General features: G+C 48.0%; 1 long non-coding RNA gene across 1 annotated transcript; it reads right to left on the bottom strand.

Annotated features, from left to right (window-relative positions):
- Positions 1 to 9,891: 9,891 nt before the first annotated feature.
- LOC311586276 lies at positions 9,892 to 11,048 on the bottom strand. The gene is made up of 3 exons (XR_014775509.1): positions 10,934 to 11,048; positions 10,597 to 10,702; positions 9,892 to 10,088 (listed from the first exon to the last, which is right to left on the bottom strand). It is a non-coding gene; the product is annotated as an uncharacterized lncRNA (long non-coding RNA).
- Positions 11,049 to 13,523: the final 2,475 nt, after the last annotated feature.

Raw genomic sequence — 13,523 nt, 5'->3', positions numbered from 1 at the left:
TATTTTTTTAAAGGCCGTTCCCGTCGTTGCAGCGGAAACGACTGGCTGTAACCGTCGGGGTCCTCTGGTGGAGTGTTCGCATGTGAAGCTCAGAGTGTGCGGGGCTTTTTTGGGGGGGGGGGAGGGAAGGGCTGCGACCCTAGGCGGCCCCGCGGAGGAATCAGCGCGTGTGTTGTGTCAGACGCTGACGTGATCGGCGTGAAAACCCGGCTCGGATCACCGCGGCCGAAGCGGACCTCGGCGCAGGCGCACCACGGCTTCGCGCCCAGTAGCCCCACCCACCCACCCATACACACACCAGCTAACTGTATCTGGGGGGTCCTGGTCCCCTTTGCACGTCCTGGGGGACAAAGGGCTTAGGTTGCTTTGACGACCCTGCCTCCTCATTCTCCTCAGCCACGGAGGGTTCCCTTGGGCCCAGCCCTCACCTCTCTGGCACGGTGACAGGGTGGATGACTATGCAAATTTCAAAACAAGGGAAATTACAAAGATTTTTTAAATGAATTTTTAAAAAAATTATAAAGGAAGAAACCGCTCCTCCCCATTTGGGGAAAACAAATCTTAATTCTTTAAGGAAAGCAGACAGTCCACACAGTTCATGAAAACTGTTGGCATTAGACCTGAAGCGAGGCAGAACTAGATCTTTTCCAGGCTGTTCTTGAGCCTGCTTATGCTTGGTGTCCTTGGTAGAAACTTCGAGAAGGTTCTATGCGATCGTCACTAAGGAAACACGAAAATTTCAAATGTTTATTCATATTTAGCCTACCTCATAGATTGAACCCATTGAAGCCCTTAATTTTTTTATTTCCTTTTTTATTTTTTAATTTTTGTTGTTTAGTTTTTCGAGACAGGGTTTCTCCGTGTGTAGCCCTGGCTGTCCTGGAACTCTCCCTCTCTGTAGACCAGGCTGGCCTCACTCAGAGATGCTCCTGCCTCCGCTTCCCAAGTGCTGGGATTAAAGGCGTCCATTATTTATTTATTTATTTATTTTATTATTTTTTTGGTTTTTCGAGACAAGATTTCTCTGTGTAGCCTTGACTGTCCTGGACTCACTCACTTTGTAGACCAGGCTGGCCTCCAACTCACAGCGATCCGCCTGCCTCTGCCTCCCGAGTGCTAGGATTAAAGGCGTGAGCCACCACGCCCGGCTTAATTTTGGTTTTGTGGTTTGTTTTTCGAGACAGGGTCTCTGTGTTAGCCTTGGCTGTCCTGGGTTGGCTTTGTAGTTAAGGCTGGCCTCGAACTCTCAGAGATCCATCTGCCTCTGCCTCCTGAGTGCTGGGATTAAACCCCAGATTTTTTTTTTTTGAGACAGGATCTCTCTGTGTAGCCTTGGCTGTCCTAGATTCACTGTGTAGACCAGGCTGGCCTCGAACTCACAGCGATCCACCTGCCTCTGCCTCCTGAGTGCTGGGATTATAGGCATGTGCCACCACGCCCGGCTTAAACCCCAGATTTTTAAAGATTTAAAAATCTCAAGAATTTTTTCATTAAGCTTTATCCCTCAGACCCTTAATTCATTCAATGAGATGTAAAATCCTTAAGAATTGTACATGTTATCATGGCCTGCGGTCCACACCTTTAATGCCTGCACTCCAGGGGCAGAGGTAGGCAGATCTCTGAGTTCCAGGCCAACTTCGTCTACAGGGTAGTTCCAGGATAGCCAGGGCTACACAGAGAAACCCTGTCTGGGGTGGGGGTGGAAACTACATGTTTGATGCAATGTTTAATCCACTGCAGCTATCTCAGGTTTTTTGTTTTTTGTTTTAATGTAAGGCCTAAGATTTGAGAAGGTAAGAATTGAGTTCCTGGGGCGCAGCGTGGTGGCACATGCCTGTAATCCCAGCCCTTGGGTGGCAGAGGCAGGCAGATAGCTGTGAGTTTGAGGCCAGCCTGGTCTACAAAGGGAGTCCAGGACAGATAGGGCTGTTACACAGAGAAACCCTGTCTGGAACAAAAAACAAAGAAACAAAAAACCCAATCTCTGGGGTCGAGAGTTGGCTCATCAATAAGAGCAAGTATAACGCTTCCGAGAACGTGAGCTCCACTCTCAGTACCCCCATGTGAGGCTGTCCACAGTCTGTGTTCCAGCTTCAGGGTCCCAGTGTCCCTGGGGACACTCACACACGTGTGACATACATTCATACACACACACACACACATACGTATCCACATTATTAAAAATAAACCTCTGCTGGGCATGGTAGTGAATGCTTTTTTATTTATTTATTTATTTAATATTTTATTTTAATTTATGTGCATTGATGTGAGGGTGTCATCTTGGAGTTACAGTTGTGAGCTGCCATGTGGGTGCTGGGAATTGAACCCCAGGTCCTTTGGAAGAGCAGGCAATGCCCTTAACCACTGAGCCATCTCTCCAGTCCTTATTGATTGATTGATTGATTGATTGATTGATTGTGTTTTTAATCCCAGCAATGTTTGAGATTTTTGGCCCTGGCTACCGTGGGACTGACTCTCTTTGTAGATCAGGCTGGGCTCGAACTTGCAGAGCTCTTCCTACCTCTACTATCCAGGCAGGGGCTGAGGTTTCAGGCATGTTGGGCCCTCTGCTTTAGGAATTCATAAAAATTCAAGATCAGAGGTATTGTTCAAAGTGGACTGTTAATTTCTGTGATTTTTTTTCCATGAAGTCATACGCCACTGAGACATTAAAATGCCGTTCTCTGGGTTTGGTGGGAAATCTCAGTGGTTTCTAAGGCCGGTTTCTGTGCAGGTCAATTATTTTTCGCGATTTCAGACAGAAGTCTGGGAGGGGACAAGAGGCCGTGGTTGGTTCTGACACTGATTCTGGGTTCCAAACACACCACACACCGTGCTATATTTGGCTGTCACTTTGCTTCAGCCTCGTGATTCCTGTTTCTTGGCTGAGTCACCGGCTTCGTGGCATCAGCATTTTTCCAGAGTCTAGAAGGCTCAGAGCCAAGGCGCACAGATTGCAGAGGTGGGGGAGGGGGAGGCAGGCTTGAGCACTGGACCTGGCCAAGGGTCAGGGTGAAAGGAGGAAATGTTCAGAGGGCCCAGGGGAAGGAAGAAAGTAATAAGGGTAAATGTGTAAGAAATCGATTTTCTTATTTCCAACAAACATGATCAAAATTCTCATGCATGAGAATATCACAGTAAAACCCATTGTTCTATATAATTAATTCATGCTAATTTTTGTCAAAAAGAGAAAATATTTTTGACCTAAAGGGAAAATTCTCTGAAAATCAACACACAAGATTTTTATTTTTTTTTATTTATTTTTTATTATTATTATTATTATTTTTTTTTTTTTTTGGTTTTTTGAGACAGGGTTTCTCTGTGTAGCTGTGGCTGTCCTGGACTCGCTTTGTAGACAAGGCTGGCCTCGAACTCACAGCAATCCGCCTGCCTCTGCCTCCCGAGTGCTGGGATTAAAGGCGTGAGCCACCACGCCCGGCAGATTTTTATTTTTCCTTGCTTTTTTACTTTATTTTATTTTACTTTATTTTATTTTATTTTGATTCAAGATTTCTCTCTATAACCTTGGCTGTCCTGGACTCGCTTTGTAGACCAGGCTCCCATTTTAAAATGTGTATTTTAAAATAATCTTTGAGGCTAGGCGTGGTGGCACACGCCTTTAGTCCCAGCACTTAGGAGGCAACTAATGCTTCCTGGACACTCCTACCCAATCTTCCTCTTCACATCCAAACTGTTTTTCTGTTTTGTTTTGTTTTAAATAACCCATCGGCAGTGTGTTCTTACAACAAACAGAGGCGCCCTGCTTCCCAAGGGCACCAGAGGAGCAGGATGACAACAAGTGGCCTCCCCTCAGAGCTGGCTGCAGCCCCACAACACAACAGCTTCCCAGCCAGGACTGAGCCATCCACCAAGTTTGTCATGGCCCTGAGGGTTAAGGAGGGGATAATCCGAGTCGCCCAGGCTAAAGACACTCATAAACAAGTCACAGTGCCAGGCACTGCCACCCACGTGAAATCCTGTGTCCTCAGACGTCCTCTGGGGAGAACTTGGGAGGGCAGATATCACAGTTGCTGGTCTATTTTCTGAAAGGGACACCGACGTCCCCATGTCCTACTTGGCCTCAGGGCTTAGGTAGCAAGTAACAGCATTAAAATGCCAAACCTCCTGACCTAGAATGGGAAATGCTAGAACGTGCTAGAAGCCCCGTGACTCACTGGATTCCTTTTGCAGTTCGTTCCGCACGCAGATCCGTCCTTTGCAGGCTACCGGGGGCGATTGCTTCAGAGCTGCCACCAATGGGGACAGACCAAGGGACCCAGCAACGGGGAGGGATTGGCTGAGGACACTTGCGCCTACGCGCGTGACGGGGCGCTGCGGGATGGGGGAAGGGAGGAGAAGGATGACGCCGCCAACTTGTCCCTATGGAGTCAGCCTGCTTGGAAGGTCACACCTGGTGTGTGACCGGATTCGGTCATTGGGGCTGGGACAAAGCAGAAGTGTCAGTTGCTGGGGTCTTTTTTTCCCCTCCCGAAAGAAAAGGAAGTGTGGAGCCAAAAGTCTGTTCTGCCTCGGGTTGTGCAACCAGCCGAGGTTACCAAGGCCGCTTGGAGAGCAAAGGGAGAGAGAAAAACAGGGTGCTGTGTGGTTGTTTATGAACAAGTGAAGAAAGGCTGACCTCGGCCTCAGCTCACACAGGACCAGCCATGATGGCCCACCCTGAAGTTCGGACTTAGGCTCTGAGTGTTACATGCTTTTTTTTCTTTTCTTTTCTTTTCTGTTTTCTTCTCTCCTCCTCCCCTCCTCCCTTTCCTCCTCTTCCCCTCCCTCTCTCTCTCTCTCTCTCTCTCTCTCTCTCTCTCTCTCTCTCTCTCTCTCTCTCCCTCCTTTCTTTTGGCAGGGTTTCTGTGTGTGTAGCCCACAAGCAAGCAAGCCAGCAAGCAAAAAACCCAAACCCACACCAAGTGATATGTCAAAATTTCTAAAATTAGAAACATGTAGATCCCAGGCTGGGTCCTGTTTGAACTGAGGCCCACTGAGTGCAGCCTTTCTACCTTTGTTCATAAACAGGAAGTGCTTTTCTCTCTCCCTTTGCTTTGACAGCCGAGGCCTGGCCCTGGCCCTGGCCCTGGCCAGTAAAATCACACAAATAAATGCAATCCAATACAGGTATTATTATCTGTATCACACAAATAAATGCAATCCAATACAGGTATTATCTGTAAGGGCTACAGAGTTTCTATTATCTTCATATATAAATACTTTGTTAGAGAAACACTGAGCAAGGCTTAAAGCCTGATGTTTTATGGCCTCGGGCGTGGCCTCATCCCTTCCTGAACACATCACTCAGGAATCTCACACTGTTTACAGTAAAAGAACCCCACGTGGGGTGGGAGTGGGGGCAGTGGTGGTGCTCACCTTTAATCCCAGTGCTTGGGAGGCTCCACAGAGAAACCCTGTCCACAAACAAACAAACAAACAAACAAACCCCACCTCCTGTATTACAGTGGGCTTAACTGGGCCTTTATTGACTGCCTCTGCCTGTGAGTGCTAGGATTAAAGGCCAGTGCCAATGAAAGATCCCCAAAGGGAGACCCTCACTCAAGCCTCGGGATGGCGCGCACCCAAAGACACACAAACGACCGTCTTGCTGTAAACACATGAGGCAGTTTATTGGCGGAGCTCCGGGTCGACACGTATCTCACGCAGGAGACAGAGGGGTCGACCCAGAAGCCCAGGGGTTTGGGGTTTATATGGGCAAGGGTCGGGGGGAGTGGGAAGTTTTGGCGCGGCCACACACAATTGGTTGTTTCAAACATTTGAACATCAGCAAATTGCGTAGGCAGATCTGGGGTAAGCTCAGACTTAATCACATGGGAACAGTCCTTGGTTCCTGTTTTTCTTGAAACCCGAGGGTAGATGTTTTATCTGAGCTGACAACACATCTGGTTAAACTCAAACCTGGAAGATTGTGTGCAGGCCTCAAAGAGGATTAAGCAAACACCATAAAATTGGATGAGGGGTCTTGGCTCATTACTCACTTGATCATGTCCAGTACCTGCTTCTCTCAGGAATTTGTCCTTGTGTATCCTCCCTATCTTTTATGGCCAGCCGGTCCCTGGAACATCTCCACATTCTTTGTGACTTATCATCTGGGACCTTGGGCTAGCATACCTGTCGACCTGCACTTATGAGTTAGAGAGCTCTGCTGTTCTGGTTGCTTTAATGCTAATTAAAAATTTTCCCTTTCACCACCACATCCGACTTTTTTGTTTTTATTTTGTTGTTGTTATTGTTGTTTTGGGTTTTCTTTCTTCCTTTCTTTCTTTTTGTTTTTTTGAGACAGGTTTTCTCTGTGTAGCTTTGGCTGTCCTGGACTCCCAGCGATCCACCTGCCTCTGCCTCCGGAGCGCTCAGATTAAAGGTGTGTGCCGCCACGCCCAGCAGAGAAAGAGTGTTTGTAAAGACCATACAAACTCTATTTTGGGTTTTTGTTTTTAGATTTCTTTATTTACTATTCGTACAGTATTCTGCCCGTATGTGTGCCTGCACCCTGAAGAGGGTACCAGATCTCATTATAGATGATTGTGAGCCACCATGTGGTTGTTAGGACCTCTGGAAGAACAGACAGTGCTCTTAACCGCCATTTTGGAAAAGGAACTCCATTTTGTGTTAAACCTGGCCAAGGGCTGAACCCAGATTCCAGGAAAACTACAAACTAGTCTAAACAGAAAAACTCCCCTAGCCACACAATCAGCTCACCTTGGGAAAGTCCAGATATAATCTCTGCTGGTTAATGTGACCAGCAGGTGGTCTGGCACATAGCAACAACCAATTAGGAGAAGCCAGGCCAAAATTCCTAATACCCCCATGACTGCTTCAACCAATCTTTTCTATAGGTCAACTTGCCCCTACACCTATGACCCAACCATGAAACACCAAGGCATGTAACTCTTTGCTTGCAGCTTTTCTGCCCAAATGTCATGCAATCGCATACTGTAAAATCCATATCTTTGTCTAAAACCTATAAAAAGCCCCTCTCAATTGAGACGCAGGGCCACTTCCCTGCATCTGCTGTGTCACTGCACAGGAGGTGTGGCCCGGGCTCAAGCCTGCAATAAGACTTCCTTGCCATTGCATTTGGACTCAGCTCTTGGGTGGTCTGTTGGTGGGGGTTTATCTCTCACAATTGGGCATAACATGTTTTTATTTAAAAAAAGTGAAAGTCCTGCATGGGTCAGCCACTTTACAAAATGGCAACCCTGGATGTTGACTCACAGGCCTTTTTATGGGTAAGGAGGGGAATTTCAGTAAGATTAGGTAACTTTTAACCTGATTGGAGGGCAGCAAGGCAGTTACATAAGTCGGTCTCTGATTGGCTCAGCCAGGTGGCCACCAGGCCGAATTCTTGTGTCATGAATGTTTAACCACAAGCCAAGCACAGATGGGCAATCTTTTTTTTGTTTTTTTGTTTTTTTGTTTTTCGAGACAGGGTTTCTCTGTGTAGCCTTGGCTGTCCTAGACTCGCCTTGTGGTCCAGGCTGGCCTGGAACTCACAGTGATTCGCCTGCCTCTGCCTCCCGAGTGCTGGGATTAAAGGCGTGCGCCACCACGCCCGGCTTTCTTTTTCTTTTTTCTTGAGACAGAGTTTCTCTTGTGGTCCTTGCTGTCCTGGACTCAGTCCCTTTGGAGACCAGGCTGGCCTTCAACTCCCAAAGCGCCCCCATTCCCACCCCCCACCCCCACTCACCACCTCTGCCTCCAGAGTGCTGAGACTTAAAGGCGAGTGCCACCACACCATAAGATAAGATTTCTCCACACTCTTGTGGTTATCCATTTGTCCTTTTCTCTGGTGACTTTCCAGGGTCAGGCCTAGGTCAGGTGGGGGGATTTTTTGGTTTGTTTGTTCATTTATTTATTTATTTATTACAATATTTATTTATTATTTATACAGTGTTCTGTCCTCATGTGTGCCACACACCAGAAGATGGCACCAGATCTCATTATAGATGGTTGTGAGCCCTGGGAATTGAACTCAGGACCTCAGCACTCGGAAGGCAGAGGCAGGCGGATTGCTGTGAGTCCGAGGTCAGCCTGGTCTACAAAGTGAGTCCAGGACAGTCAAGGCTAACACAGAGAGACCCTGTCTCAAAAAACCAAAAAAGAAAAAAGAAAAAAAAATTAACTCAGGACCTTTGGAAAAACAGACAGTGCTCTTAACCTCTGCGCCATCTCTCCAGCCCCTATTTATTTATTTATTTTTGGTTTTTCAAGACAGGGTATCTCTGTGTAGCCTTGGCTGTCCTGGACTTGTTTGTAGACCAAGCTGGTCTCGAACTCACAGCCATCTGCCTGCTTCTGCCTCCTGAGTGCTGGGATTAAAGGCGTGCGCCACCAAGCCTGACTTTATTTTTTATTTTTTTGTTGTGTTTTGTTTTGTTTTTCGAGACAGGGTTTCTCTGTGTAGCCTTGGCCATCCTGGACTCACTTTGTAGACCAGGCTGACCTCGAACTCACAGCCATCCACCTGCCTCTGCCTCCCCAGTGCTGGAATTAAAGGCGTGCACCACCACCGCCCGGCCTGACTTTATTTTTATTTCTTTTTGGTGAGACAGGGTTTCTCTTGTAGTCCTGGCTTGTCCTGGACTGGCTTTGTAGACCAGGCTGTCCTCAAATTTAGAGAGATCTGCCTGCCTCTGTCTCCCGAGTACTGGAATTAAAGGCGAGCACCACCTGACTCAGGTGGTGGTGCAGGGGTTAACACCATGAGTTGAAACAGCAGAGATCAGATCCGGCTTACTCTGGCCCTTCAATGACAGGCCTGTGGAGTCACCTTACCCAGGCCTGGTGGAACCTGTAGCTACCACATTACTCACTAAGCCATCTCAAAGGCTTCTGTCTAGGGATTTTATTACTGGCGTCCTGCACGCATGGTCTGGTCACCCACCATGTGCATGCAGTACCTGACAGGGGAAGGTGTAGAATTCACTGGAACCGGAGTTATAGGTGATTGTGAGCTGCCCTGTGAACCTCTGCGCTTGCTCTCTCTCTCTCTCTCTCTCTCTCTCTCTCTCTCTCTTTCTCTCTCTCTCTGGTTTTTCTTTCTCCTCCTCTTTTTCTAAAGATTTATTTATTTATTAAATATATAGTGTTTTGCTTGCATGCACCCCAGATCTCATTATCGGTGGTTATGAGCCACCATGTGGTTGCTGGGAATTGAACTCAGGACTTCTAGAAGAGCAGACAGTGCTCTTAACCTCTGAACCATCTCTCCAGCAGCGCCGCCCCCCCCCCCCCCCCCCGCCATTTATTTTATTGTTTAAATTGTTTTTGGAAACAAGTCTCTTAGCTCGAAGTGGCTTGGAACTCATCATTAGAGCTCAGCCTCCCAAATCCTGGAAATACAGGCATGGACAACTACTCCTAGTTTAAAATAAAATCCAGCAGTTGAAAAAGCATATTTTTTGCCCGGTGGTGGTGGCATGCCTTTAATCTAATCCCAGGCAGAGGCAGGCAGATCTCTTTGAGCTCCAGACTAGCCTGGTCTACAAAGCAAGTTGTAGGATAGCCAGAGATACACAGAAAAAAACCCGTCTTGGAAAAAAACTGTGTGTAGGGGGCTGGGGGGGGGGGGAGGAACAACATAGACACACATGCGCAGATGTGCTTCCATGAAACCTGGTAGTTCACATGCTAACCAAAAAAATATTAATTAAAAATGAACTTTCAAGCCAGGTGATGGTGGTGCACGCCTTTAATCCCAGCACTCGGGAGGCATAACCAATAAAAAACTTTAGTTTTTATCAAAGTGCACCTTTAATTGAACGATAAGACATGCAGGTACGTGCATCTCTAAGCAAGAAAAGCCCACCTTGTGTGTGTCTTATCAGATGTCGCGTCCCCCTTGTGTGTGTCTTATCAGATGTCGCGTCAGCTGCGTAAAGCCAGGCCCTGGCTGGGGCTGCGGGACTTCTAGTGCCTTGCACGTCTGCACCGTGAGCGTCAGACGATGATCCAGAGCCACAGCGTACAAAATCCCCTGATGGTTCTACCTCTAGTTTTGCAGCGGTTCAATAATCAAAGCCATCTGGTCACCAACTTGCGCTGATGCCCGCTCTCTTCGGACTCTTCTAGCAACGAATGTTCAAATTTTTACAGGTTTTAGGATAAGAATTGAATGTAAATTTCTCAGTTCCAAGAGATCACTGCAATAGCGATCATTACAACGATGTCTTTCCTGGCACTATTTAGTTGCAAAGACCCGGAAACAGAAAGGAAACAAAACCAGATCCTGTGCAAAAGAAGTGGAGATGCCGGGGATCGAACCCGGGGCCTCATACATGCAAAGCATGCGCTCTACCACTGAGCTACATCCCCCACCCGCTCTTCCTACTTATCGGAAAATCCTCCCTATGCCGATAATGGATCAGGTTTTTTTTTTTTCTGTCTCCTTCAGAATTAAAATTGTATTTATTTAAAAGAGTTTTAAGAAAAACAAATTGACTTATATTTCCAAAGTGAGTAAGTTCGTTGTTTATAAGCTAATTTTTTTACAATTCAAAGAACAAACAGAAAGTAAATACATAAATAAATATATTAATTCCCCCAAATTAAGGACTTGACCCCAAAGCTCATTACCCAGAATTCTCTGCTTCCTCACATTTGAGACGCTTTCCAACCTCGATGACTGAGTTTATAGGTCTGCTTGTTACTCTTCCTCTTTCTCTCTCCTCCTACCCAGCTCCTGGAAGAAATTTCTGTACATGAAAATGGCCAGTTTCAGGCACCACAATTACGACTCAAATTTGGAGCAAGAACTCAAACTGCAATATATCAGTGAAAGGGTCGGGGTGGGGTTGGGGGGCGGGAGTTTGTTCTTTGACTGCGAGCTCTGAGGAGAGGCCCCCAAGCCTCCAAGGCTAACCCCGGGGGATTGCCTATCACGTTTAGTGTGGATGCCGCGCCCTCAAATTACCTGCCATTCATACCCATCTGCGGGCTCACAGCAACTGCGGCTTGACGTCGTCTGCAAGAGTGCTGGGCGTAGCAGCTGGGGTGACCTGACCTCTCTGAGCTTCCGGTGGGGGTATGGAGACAATCGATAGACCCAACCCTGGCTGCTTACAGGGACAGTCGTCAAGGACAGAGACTGTAGACTCGAATACCAGTTGTGGCAGTAGTCGCTGGGGTGGACTACCCGAGAGGGGCTGTTGCATCCTATACCGTCATGCCCCTGCCCCATGTGTGAAGTCCCACACCATCTTGCCCCTGGGTCTCCGGGTGTTGGAGGCTTCGTTGCTCACGGAGTATAAGAGGCGTCCATTGGCAACTGATGTGGCCCTTAGACCTCTAGGTCCGAGGCTCTGGGAGAGAACAGAGGGCACGACCTTGCAGGCTCAGGAGCAAGCCGAGGTTGCTCCTCTTCTTCCCGACAGCGCATTTGCACTTGTTCCCTCATCGCGGAACGATGTTCCCAGTTCTCCTGGTGGTTGGCTCCTTTTTACTGACCACCCAAGCCCTCTAAGAGGGCCAACAAAGGAATAAATGGACGGAACGGGAAGATGTGCAGTTGTGCGGGGACAAGAAAGCGTCCCAAATTCACAGACATCAGAAGACCCCGGGGCAAGGAGACGCAGTTACGCAGAGAAACCCTGTCTCGATACCGCCCCCCCGTACCCCCTCAAAAAAAAAAAAAAAAAAAAAAAAAAAAGGAGACGCAGCGCGCTCCGAATAGAGAGCCGGGTCGGGGGACCAGGGAGACAAACACATGGCAGTTGCAAAGAGGTGTCTTTCTAGAGACCTGCTACCCGGACTCAGCTCGTGTTGAAGAGGCTAGAGTCCAGCAAAGAGGGTCGGGCTAATTCTTCGGCGACGGGGTTGGGTATATTTGAACTAGTTCCAGAGTTTAAACAGGTTGGAAAAGGAACGGAAATCACCAAAGAGTTGATTGAAAAAAGACAATTTGCCAACCTCCCCGTCGGGGAATCGAACCCCGGTCTCCCGCGTGACAGGCGGGGATACTCACCACTATACTAACGAGGAAGGGAGCTGAACATGGTTTTGGCAAGAAGCTCCTTTAAGGCTCTTTTAATACCGTGACACACTAATTTACAGAAAATTAATCTGATTTGATGAAATCGTGTTCTTGAAGTGTCCATTCTTTACTTAGGCTTTTACTTAGCCACCTGGATTCAGAACGCAGACATTAATAAATAGACGCTAAACGTACACCGGCAGACATCACAGAGATTAGTACACGCGTGAGCGTAAGGCACTTGAGTTAGGTCGATTCACTGTCAAAAATGAGCGGAATGGAAGTTTCCGGAGCTTTTTCACCAGTGTATGATGCTGCGGGATTTTGTGTAGAAAGAAAACGAAAAGATCTGATAAATTGGAAAGGAGTTTCGAAAAAGGAAGAGCTGCCGAAACCCGGGATCGAACCAGGGACCTTTAGATCTTCAGTCTAACGCTCTCCCAACTGAGCTATTTCGGCGGCTGCGAGTATGGCGCTGTTTTTTCTCTCCTTGTCGTTCCTAATGTGTTTGTCCTTTCTTTCTTTCTTTCTTTCTTTCTTTCTTTTGTTTCTTTCTTTCTCTTTCTTTCTTTGTTTCTTTTTCTTTCTACTTTTTTTTCTTTCTTTTCCCCAAGTTCTGATGCCTAGAAATTCACACCACCCGACTCATTCTTGGATCACCCTCGTGCTGTGGTCCTCTCGCGTCCCCTAAGGCCACTAAGAGAAGGCACTTTCTGGAAGCCCAGGACCTTATTGTCCGCTGCGAATTTATTTATCATTTCCCCTATCTATAACTGGAAACACACACCTACGCTGGTCTCAGTCACTGAGAAGACCCCAGTGCTGGCGCGATATAGAAGGTGCTTATTAAATGTTTGTTGAGCGAGTAAAAAACGCTCGAATGAGCCCTTCTTGGTTCAAAGTTCTGCTCCTCCCCGCCGGTGGTCTATTCGGAATGCCGTCAGCTGCCAGGCGCCCGGGGGTAGCAGATGCCGGCTGGGCAAGTAAACACTCCGGAAATGAGGCTCAGGCTGGGCAGGGCCACACCTGACTCAAATCCGGCCACCAGACGTGGTCTACATATCTGCACTCATGCTCAGCACAGCAAAGCACGGGGAAGCGAAAGAGGTGTCGATGGGCAAGGGCCATGCCTGCTCTATCCCCTTACGGGAAGCAGAAAGTGGGGGGAAGCAAGGGGAGGAAGTGAGCCCGAGGTGGGCTGCTGAGAGCATACAGCAGCGAGCTTAGGGAGGCAGCCACATAACAGGAGTGGGGAGAGCTGGTGTAGTGGTCCAACCTGGAGCTGTGGTGTCTGGGCCACGCCTGCAGGAGAAGGCCTGGGAAGGGGACATGGGGGAGGGGAGGAGGGGGGGGGGCCCAGGAGGAGGAAGGGGCCTTGTGGATGGTCTTGATTTGGGATTAGGGGAAGGAAAAGGATGTGTCCAAGAGTTGGCGTGATGGTTCGGTGGAAAGTGGAAAGTCCTAACCACAGGCACGGTCACCTTTCCGCAGGCCAAGTGTCCCCTCCAAAAGTCATGTGCCTCAGCCCTGA

The sequence above is a fragment of the Acomys minous genome (genome assembly GCF_964271855.1).
Source record: "Acomys minous genome assembly, chromosome: 16".
In the NCBI taxonomy this organism is placed as follows: Eukaryota; Metazoa; Chordata; class Mammalia; order Rodentia; family Muridae; genus Acomys; species Acomys minous.
This window is presented reverse-complemented; position numbering and strand designations above follow the sequence as displayed.